The 11,467-nt window shown below is 39.8% G+C and overlaps 1 pseudogene; it reads right to left on the reverse strand.

The window, feature by feature from the left end:
• Positions 1-3,597: 3,597 nt before the first annotated feature.
• LOC132039426 (uncharacterized) lies at positions 3,598-7,925 on the reverse strand (annotated as a pseudogene).
• Positions 7,926-11,467: the final 3,542 nt, after the last annotated feature.

Consider the following 11,467-nt stretch of genomic DNA (forward strand, 5'->3'; position numbering starts at 1 on the left):
TTATTTTTTTATTGGAACTTTGAGAGATTTCTAGGTGCTTATATTGCTATATGAGGTTGTTGATATTGTTGTTGACGTTGTTGATAAGTTGTTGTTCTTGAATTTGGGAGAATAAAGTGTATAAAGACATTGTATACAAAGCGTATACTGCTTTTGTTTGGATTTGATATTTGGGGTTGTTTTATGTAATTTTCGTGGTTATTTTGTGACTATATTTTGGAGCTATTTGGTATAATATTTGTGGCTGTTTTGCGATGATATTTTGGGACTTTTTATGGTCGTTATGGACATTTTGTGGGCCGGAGTATCGGGGGATTGTAGTTGTTCTTGTTATATTATGGATATACGTAAAGAAGTGTATACAAGCATTGGCATCCGAATGTATATTGGGCTTTTTGGGAGTAATTTAAGAATGGAATTAATTCTAGTTTGATATGAAATTGTTGGTATTGTTGTTGTTGGTATTTTGATTGATGTTTGGCTAATTTGGAATTTCGAGGATTGTTAAGTTTACGGGGAAAATCTTTTGCCCAATTTTCTCTAGAATTTACGACGCGTTCTTATAATCGATTAACTAATATTAATACGAATTCTCCCGTGAAGGTAATGACGTGACATTAGGGGAGGGCAAGTGAACGATAACATAGCTAAACGACAAAGGTATGTGAGGCTAGTCCTTTCTTTCCAATGGCATGAATCCCATAGTATAAGTTCTTTTACTCTTCAACATTTAGTTCATGTATTCCAAGAAGCTAAAAGCATAGATCCATAAATGTCTATATAAGATAAGAGATATGATGTAATGATGCCATATTGATAATGATGCTATTTATTGCTTACACTCACCTTATGTACTAATTCCTTCAAGGTGAGCGGAGATTATAATTGCTCCATAATGAAATCGGGAATCACGACCTTACGTCACCCCGATAGATAGTTGATCTTGAGTCTTAAATATGATAAGCATATTAATATTTTATGATGAGCATGTCATGATCATATTACACCGCGCCTAATTTTCAATATATATATGATACCCCGGACGCGGGAGGCACGGACGCGGGCTAATGTTATTGATTATCACACCGTACCTATATGGTCGGGCTTATATACATATGTGTTATGCTCATTGATGATTATAAGTCGTGCAATATGTCTCTATGATTCACAATTAGTTACGATTATACTTTTTTTTATTTATGCCTCCCTATTTCATTGATGTATTATTATTGATTATGCCTTCACATCTTCGTAACGTCCGTTTTCTTTGGATAATGCCCAAAAAGCTTGATCCGGATCCTAGTAGTGGCTAGTTGAGAGCACTCATTGTCCTGAATTATGATTACTCTTTTGTTATATTTGTACATTTTGGGCACGACGGATGTTCCGTACATGTGTAGTACTTATTCGTGGATGCGCGGTGTGGGTAGTATGGTCTCATTTATATGTGTATTATTATTTTGATAGCCTACGGGCCTATGTTTATAGTATGATTCCTACTATGATTTGTATATGATTATAATAAAAAAAAAAATAATGAGAATAGTAAGCAGAAAAGCTCGGTGGTTAGCCCCGGTAAAAGTCGGGTCGTGGCAATTACTAGCATGTTTACGGTCTCTTGCATAAATGCAGGGTAAGACTGCGTACAATAGATCCTTGTGGTCCGACCCTTCTCGACCCTATGCATAGCCGAAGCTTTGTGCATTGGGGTGCCTTTTTTTTTTTTTTTTTAATGGATCATTACTCTATTTTTCATGATATTTGTATTATTGTTTGTTATAAATAGTTTTTTTTTAACCCCTCCCTCAGGAGCTCCTCTTTTTGCTCCCTTGGTAACTCGAACCTACAACCTTGGATTTGGAGGTGAAGAGTGCTTACAATCTGACCAACCCCTCTTGTCTTGTTATAAATAGTTACCTATTACTTTTGGTGTAAAAATGAAGATCATGCATGTTTGTATAATTAGGGGTGAATCTAAATTTAGTCTCTTCGGGGACATCCGATAAAATTGAAATCCAAAATTTAAATTTTGATGACTTCAACATTTAGGTTCTTATTGCTGAATTTAAATTTTGATGACCTCGATATTTAGGTTCTTATTACTGAATTCATTATTTTGAAATTATAAATTTAGATTTAATATTTGTATCACTTTTAGTAATTTTCAATATATATATGCAAAAAGCATTGTGCTCATTTGAACTCATTAATTATATGTTTCATTAGCCTCTAGCCTCTGGTATAAACAATTACTCCGTACTTCTTTCTATTCTGTGATTTTATTTTTCACATTTTAATTAGATATAATAAAAAAAACTTAAAGTCTCTCATAATAAATATTTTAAATAATTTATTTATTTAAATAATATTTATTGCAAAGAAGTTTTTATATATCTTTTTCAATAATTGATGCAGAAAAGCACTTGTTAAAAGATTAATCAAATGATAACTGCTTTTTTAATCCTATGAAAAAATATTTCTTAAAATAATCTGGCCAAACACAATCAGCTACCATTCGAAAGTACTTTTTGTGAAACCCCTTCTAGCAGATGTACTTCTCTACTGAGTAGATCTTGAAGTTTAGCGACACTCTCAAAACAGAAATCTTTTTAAGGGAAAGAACATAAATGTCCATTGCACATAAAATAATTATCCGCCCGCCTCTTGCTGTCATACTCCCAAAACCATTTATCCTGATACTCCCAAAACTATGATACCAATATGATATCTCTTATATACCATGATGATATCACAGAGAACTTCTTTCATTTCTTCAAAAACATTCATCATTTATGAAACTCATATGATATATATATATATATATATATATATATATATATATATATATATATATATATATATATATATATATATATATATATATATATATATATATACATACGACAGAAAGTATCATAGAGAACCATGTTCATTCATTCAAACCACCTAATGTAAAGAAGAGAAGAGTTGACATACCTTGAGGGTTGATAGAGAACCATGTTCATTCATTCAAACCACCTAATGTAAAGAAGAGAAGAGTTGACATACCTTGAGAGTTGATGACAGTTGGAACCCTTGAAATCTTTGTCAAGGTAAAAGAGAAGGGGACACTATTTAAGATTTGTGATGTGATTAGGAATGATTGGAGTGGGATTATGGGATGATATAGGAGGAAAGAAGGAGGAGGGGAAGAGGGAAAATGAAGGGCGTAACTGATGAAACCATCAGTTACGTTTCTTTTATTTGAAAAGAAAAAAATTCGAGTCGGGTCGGTCTGACCCGTGAATCACACTTACCTGCACAACATGCGACTCGCAGGTGGTGCGGCATGTTGTACATGCGAGTTGTAAGTTATGCACAGTCGTCGCACTTATTGACAGTGAATGGGAGCTTCCTGGCCTGCACTTTTGCACCACCTGCGAAACGCAGGTGCTGCAGCAGGTATGACATGCGAGTGGCATGTGCTGCAGCATGTCATACCTGTTGACGGTTTCCCAACTCTTCTTCTTTTGTGCACCTAACTTACTCCTACACACTTAAACACACATAAAAAACATCACGAAAGTAAAAACAACAAACACATGAAAATGGAAACTTGGGTTGCCTCCCAAGAAGCGTTTGATTTTACGTCGCAGCACGACGTCGGTACCTATTCATGGCTCATTGAGGAAGAAGACCTCGATAATCTTTGCTTCATTCTGAGATCCTAAGTAATGCTTCACCCTTTGTCGGTTCACTTTGATTTTATTTCCACTTGGGCAAACAAGTTCAATTGCTCCATGTGGGAACACTTGTGTGATTTCAAACGGGCCGGACCATTTGGATTTCAACTTTTCGGGAAACAACCGGAGCCTTGAGTTGAACAACAATACGCGATCCCCGGGGCTAAATTCTCTTTGCAAAATCTTCTTATCATGGAAGTGCTTCATGCGGGCCTTGTAGAGTGAAGAGCTAGTATAAGCTCTAAGTCGAAATTCATCAAGCTCATTGAGTTGTTCCATCCTCAAGTTTGAGGCATCACTCCAATCCAGATTCAACTTTTTCAAGGCCCACAATGCCTTATGTTCAAGTTCCACGGAAGATGACAAGCTTTGCCAAACACCACCGATAAAGAGACATACCAATTGGTGTCTTATAAGCCGTTTGGTAGGCCCATAACGCATCATCCAATTTCTTTGACCAGTCGGTCCAATTAGCGTTCACTGTTTTAGAGAGTATGCTCTTGATCTCCCTGTTTGAAACTTCAACTTGTCCGCTCGTTTGGGGATGATATGGGGTGGCAACTTTATGCTTTACTCCATACTTCTCAAGAAGAGTCTTGAACACCCGATTGCAAAAATGAGAGCCCCCATCACTAATGATTGCCTTTGGGGTTCCAAATCTTGAGAAAATATGCCTCTTCAAGAATGCGGTGACACTTCTTCCTTCATTATTAGGGAGCGCAACGGCTTCCACCCATTTAGACACGTAGACCACCGCCACAAGAATGTACTTGTTGTTGTAGGAGCTCACAAATGGACCCATAAAGTCAATACCCCATACATAAAACAATTCAACCTCAAGAATTGGGGTCATCGGTAGCTCATGCCTCCTCGAGATGTCTCCATGCCTTTGACATTGATCACAAGCTTTCACAAAGTCATGTGCAACTTGATAGATTGTTAGCCAATAAAAGCCACTTTGAAGAACCTTAGCCACCGTTCTTGCACTACTATGGTGTCCACCAACCGATGATGAGTGACAAGCTTCGATTATAGGCATCATTTCTACTTCGGGTATGCACCTCCTTATGATGTTGTCGGCGCAAACCCGGAATAGATATGGCTCATCCCAATAGAATTTTCGGGCATCACTCAAAAAAATTTTCTTTTGGTGGAAGTTCAAATCCTCCGGCATGATGTCACTTGCGTGAAAGTTAGCAAAATCGGCATACCAAGGAATCATGTCATGTGACCCCGCCATTACTTGCTCATCTGGGAATGACTCATTGATTTCTAAACCATCTAATGGACGCCCACCTTCTTCAAGATGAGACAAATGGTCTGCCACTTGATTTTCACAACCCTTTCTATCATTGACTTCAAAGTCAAACTCTTGAAAGAGAAGGACCCAATGTATCAACCTCGGTTTTGCATCTTTCTTTGTCATGAGGTAACGTAAAGCCGTATGATCAGTGTGGACGACCACATGGGTTCCCAACAAGTAAGCCCGGAACGTCTCAAAAGCAAAAACAATAGCAATCAACTCTTGCTCGGTGACAGTGTAATTCATTTGGGCACCGTTCAGAGTCTTGTTTGCATAGTAAATTGGGTGAAAGATCTTGTCACGCTTTTGGCCAAGAACAGCCCCCACGGCAAATCCACTTGCATCACACATCAACTCAAAGGGTTGGGGACCAATCCGGGGCAATGATGATAGGAGCCGAGGTGAGTCTCTCTTTCAAGCCCTCAAATGCCTTCAAACAAGAACCGTCAAATTCAAACTTTGATTCCTTCTCCAACAATTTGCATAGAGGGTTGGATATTTTTGAGAAATCCTTGATGAATCTTCTATAAAACCCGGCATGCCCAAGGAAGCTACAAGCACCTTTGACGGGGATTGGGGGAGAAAGCTTGACAATAACCTCAATTTTAGCTTGATCAACCTCAAGCCCCTTTTTCGAAATCTTGTGACCCAAGACAATGCCTTCTCTAACCATGAAGAGACACTTCTTCCAATTTAGAACCAAATTTGTCTCTTCACATCGTTTCAATACTTGGGAAAGATTCTCCAAGCATTCATCAAAGGAATCCCCAACGATGAAAAAGTCATCCATGAAGATTTCAATGGACTCCTCAACTACGTCGGAGAAAATAGACATCATGCAACATTGAAATGTTGCGGGAGCATTACATAACCCAAAGGGCATTCTCTTGAAAGCAAAGGTCCCATAAGGACAAGTGAAAGTGGTTTTCTCTTGTTCCTCGGGGGCAATGGTGATTTGGTTGTACTCGGAATACCCATCAAGAAAACAATAATAATCCCTTCCCGCAAGCCTATCAAGCATTTGATCCATGAATGGCATTGGGAAGTGGTCCTTTTTGGTCCACTTATTCAACTTCCGATAATCCATGCAGACTCGCCATCCGGTGACCTTGCGAGTGGGGATCAACTCATTTTTAGCATTTGTGACCACGGTGATTCCACCCTTTTTGGGCACGCATTGAACCGGACTCACCCAAGAGCTATCCGATATCGGGTACACTACACCGGCGTCTAACCACTTGATGATCTCATTCTTCACAACCTCTTGCATAGGAGGATTTAACCTCCTTTGATGTTCGACGCTTGGCTCACATTTTTCATCAAGTTTAATTTTATGAGTACAAATCGGGCGGAATCCCTTGGATATCCGCAATACACCACCCAATAGCTTTTTTGTATCTTCTCAAGATCACTATTAACCTCTCTTTTTGCTTATCCGTCAACCGGGCGGATATAATCACGGGCAATGTGTTGTTGGGTCCAAGAAACTCATACCTCAAATGTGAAGGAAGAGGTTTGAGCTCCAAAGTAGGAGGCTCAATAATTGAAGGCTTTGCAGGAGGAGTTTCTCGGTTTTCCAAATCAAGATCAAGTTTCTTTGGATTGAGGTGGTAAGACCCCATTCCAATCAATGCATTGACCGTCTCCTCAAACTCTTCTTCATTGTCCCCTTCATAGTTCATTATCAACGCCACCAACATATCACCTATATGCTCATGTTCTATGGTTGTCTCTATTGCTTCATCGATTGTATCAATAACCGACACAATACTCATATCCGCCGGTTGTTTCATTGACTTGCAACTATGAAAAGTGATCTCTTCATCATTCATCCTAAATTTTAAATCACCTCCCTCCACATCCACGAGGGCACGCCTCGTAGCTAAGAATGGTCTTCTCAAGATTATGGGAACTTCAAAGTCAACTTCACAATCCAAGATCACAAAATCGGTCGAAAAAATAAATCTATCCACTCTCACAAGCACATCATAAAGAATACTAATGGGCCTCTTTACGGTCCTATCCGCCATAAGTAATCTCATCGTGGTGGGACGGGGAGTGCCCAATCCCAAGTTGTTGAATATAGATAGCGGCATCAAATTGATTCTTGCTCCAAGATCACATAAAGCTTTTGCGAACTTGTATTTACCGATGGTGCATGGTATTGTGAATGCTCCGGGGTCTTTTTTTTTGTGTACCAAAGCTTTGGTAACGATTGCACTACAATGATGAGTTCCCCCCAATGTTTCAAGGCCAGGACTCCTTCTTTTAGTCACAAGATCTTTCATGAACTTTTCATAATCGGGCATTTGCTCAAGTGCCTCAACCAATGGAATATTTATTGAGAGCCCCTTTAATCGTTTGATGAACTTGAGGAATTTTTCATCGTCCGCTTTCTTTGCCAATCGTTGGGGAAAAGGAGGAGGAGGCTTCATAACGGGCGGTGAAGCCCTTGGTACCTCCTCTACCGCTTCCTTTCTTTTTGAAGCCTCATTAATTTTCGGAGGATCCTCAACCACAATGGGATTTTCAATACTAGCCCGCATATTATTTGGATTCACTTCTTCATCAACAACCATGGGTTCTTCAACCATTTTCTCATTATCACCTAGCACATCCTCTTTCACCAATGCCTTTTCCCCAATTGTCTTGCCACTCCTAGTAGTAATTGCATTGCATTTGTGATCACCATCATTCCTTGGATTTGCAACTGTATCACTAGGGAGTGAGCCTTTTTGCCTTTGGTTGAGGATAGCCGAGATTTGGCCAAGTTGAGACTCCAATTGTTTAATGGAGGTGGAGTGCGAACTCACAACTTGCCCCATTGATTTAACCTCATCTCTAGTCTCCTTGTAAAAGGTATCGGTGGATTCCACATTCTTCAATACTCTTGACAACATATCTTTAATTTTTGAACTAGCGGGATCGGTAGTGGGCGGTTGACTAGAGCTTGGTTGATTTTCCTTTGAAGGGACATACGGATTTGAGCTCCGATGATTGTTGTAATTGTTGTTGTAACCCCCTTTGATTGTTGTCACGATTATCTCTCCAATTAGAGTGACCTTGATCTTAATTTCAACCTTGATTCCCTTGACCTTGCCACCAAGATCCTTGACTCGGACCTTGGTAGTTCGGACGGGAACCCTCCCTTAGATTGTTGACATAACTTGCCTCCTCATCATACATTTGGAAACATTGCTCATCCGGAGAACCCCCTTCACAGGATTCTACCGCATTCACCTTTTTGCTTCCGCCACCCATGACATGTTTTGTAAGAAGGTCCATTTGGGTGACAAGTTTGGCCATGGACTCATCTCTCTCTTCCTCCTTCTTAATCATCTCACGAGTGAGCACATTTTTGGAGGAACTTCCTCCACCTACTTTCGAATCCCTAGTGTGCCATGCTTCATTAGTCTGGGTCAATTTATCCAACAATTCATAAACGGTGGCATAAGAATTATCCATAATAGACCCCTCTGCAATGTTGTTCGCCACTGATTTGTTGATCGAATCTAAAGACCTATAAAATGTTTGTAGAAGCACACTATCGGGCAACCCATGCTTGGGACAGCTTTTCACTTTCTTTTTAAAACGAATCCAAGTTTCATGGAGAGCCTCATCAGGAAGTTGACGAAAGTTGTTGATTTCGTCACGGAGTTGTAACATCCGCGATGGAGGGAAGAACTTCTTGAGGAATACTTCGGTCAATTCTTCCCAAGTAGTGATGGACCCGGACGGGAGATCATCTAACCAATCCGTGGCTTCCCCCGTTAGGGAGTATGAGAAGAGCCGTAGCTTGACTGCTTCAATTGAGACGCCCGGATGCACATTGGTAGAACAAACCCCAAGAAAGTTCCTAAGGTGCCTATTCGGGTCATCTTTGGGTAGACCACCAAACAGGCCCTTAGTGTTGAGCAGGTGTAGCATTGTGTTGGTCACGTGGAAACTCGAGTTTCCAATTAGAGGCGGGGGCTGAATTGCGGCTGCATAGCCTGCCCCCGCAGCTTCTTCACCGACCGCCACTGGTGGATTTTGGATGGGGTTACCCTCCTCGTCCATATTGCCTGCACAACACACAACAACAAAAAGGAAATAAGAAAAGAAATAAAGACTAAAAGTAAAGTTTTACACTAGTTAGTAAATTTCTAGACCGTATTCCCCGGCAGCGGCGCCAAAATTTGATACGCCCAAATTACACCTTTAATATCAGGAGTAAGCGGTCGTTGTCAAATATAGAACCCAACAAGGTTGGGGTCGAATCCCACAGAGAATACAATGAAGAAATATACTTGTCAAGTGTAACGCCCGACTATTAGTCTATATTTCAAGGGAGAGGGGGAGATAATAGTAGGTTGGTTGTTGTTTGTTCATTAAAGACTAAGAATGGTTATGAGATGTAAACTATTGGTGAATGGGACCAAGGTTGTGGTTCCAATGGAAAGTAATGCGCTTGGGTATCAATTCAACTTATTCATATGCCTAGATGCATTAAACCAAGGGTCACGCGAATCTTGCTAAAAGTTTTCCAACCAAATTAGCAAATTTCATCCTAGGCTTTTCCAAGCCCTAGAATGTTTTATAAGAGAACACCCATTTAGCCTCAACTAGCTTTCCTATTCCTAGCTCAAGCTATTAGATGGATTTAATGACCCAAATTGTTGCTATTAACTCTTTTCCTAACCTTTACTTTCTTTTCCAAGCAAAGTAATGGTATTAAGGCACAAGTAATGTTGTACACCATCACAAGACATTAATGCTTGAAGAGTTAATAGAAAATACCATTATCATATGAATGAGGTATGAATATAAAACCCAATCTCATAACTAGCACATTTGGTCCCACAATGTTAGCTAGAGAGATTAGCTACTAATATACATTAAAGGTAAAGCAATAGTGTAAAGTGTATTCATAAAGCTTACAAAAGTATTGAATGGAGAAGATGACAAAAGCAAAGAATCTCCTAAAAGCTTCACTAACCAATATTAAACGAGCTCCACAAAAAGACAACTTAAAATCTATAGAATAATAAGTCCAAAACCCTAGAAAATCTATTTATAGAATATCTAAAACGGGAACAATTTTCAGACAAAAATACCCCTGCGCATCTGGTGCGAATCGCACTTGGTGTCGCATGTGCAACCTGCGAGTCGCAGGTTGCACCAAATCTTTGCAGTGCATCGGATCTTCAAGCGCGTAGTCAATCTTCGCATCATCGTGTGTGACTCGCATGTACCACATGCGACTCGCATGTACCACATGCGACTCGCATGTGGTGCTCACATGTGTTACACTACTGTCTTCCGTTTTAGCCATCTCTGTCATTAGATGTTGTAGCACCTGCGAATCGCATGCAGTACATGCGATTCGCAGGTGATGTTCTGGTTTATTTCAGCTGGTTTTTGCTTCATTTTGCCTCAAGTCGCTTCCAACACATGTTATTCTACAAATTAACACAAAAACACGAGAAACGACATCAAAAGTACTTCGGGATTTACAAAAGACTAAGCGAGCGCGAATGCGCCGTAATTTCACGCACATCAACACCCCCAAACTTATACTTTTGCTTGTCCTCAGCTTTAAAGCAAAACTACAATATATACCAATTGCTAAGGTACTACAAAGATGATCGTGATCAGTCAAAACATATCATTTAAAATATGAGTTCCCCTCCCTCTTGTTGCCAAACATGGCGCCTTTCCTCAAAGGTCGAGCATTAACCAACCGCTGCACTTGGTGACACAATGTTACTCTAGCTTTTAAGGACATGGCTTCAAATAAAGCGTCAAGAAGTAATTCTTTCGTTGAGCTTAGTAATCCACATGCCCTCACAAAAGACCAAAAAAAGTCCCACACACACATATTCACAAATAGCAACTAGGACAAAAGACGAATAAGGAGAGAACAACTCACACTCAGAAAAGATAATGTACAAGTACACAAATGCGGTGCCATAAGCTTGCCCTTTAAGTATTTCTCCACTAATATAAACACACTTTGTCCAAAATCAATTAGGACTTGCGGATCATAGCTAAGGTTCGGGGTTAAGGTGGGGTGTAATTTGGGTAAGAGTGACTTGACTTCTCCCTAAGCATTTTCGAACACGCTTCCTTCACCTAATCCGTCCTTTCTTCAACATTTAAGCATTTACTGCCCATTCGTGCCTCCTTTAGCCAATATCGTTATTGCCTCCCTAGTTTCCCCATTTATTTCTTACGTCACAACCATTATTCACACACTCGTGTTCACAACTAAACATACAACTTATATGTACAGATTCACACCTTTCTATGTCTACATATACACTTTTTTTTGTGTCCTTTAACTCTCCATCACATACCGTACCTTTTCTTGCTAGCTATCACCCCCAAACTTAGGCGTTTTAGCCTATTTTAGCGTATTTGACTCGCTTAGGGAGATAGGGTGCCAAAAGGTAGGTAAACA

The sequence above is a fragment of the Lycium ferocissimum genome, chromosome 12 (genome assembly GCF_029784015.1).
Source record: "Lycium ferocissimum isolate CSIRO_LF1 chromosome 12, AGI_CSIRO_Lferr_CH_V1, whole genome shotgun sequence".
In the NCBI taxonomy this organism is placed as follows: Eukaryota; Viridiplantae; Streptophyta; class Magnoliopsida; order Solanales; family Solanaceae; genus Lycium; species Lycium ferocissimum.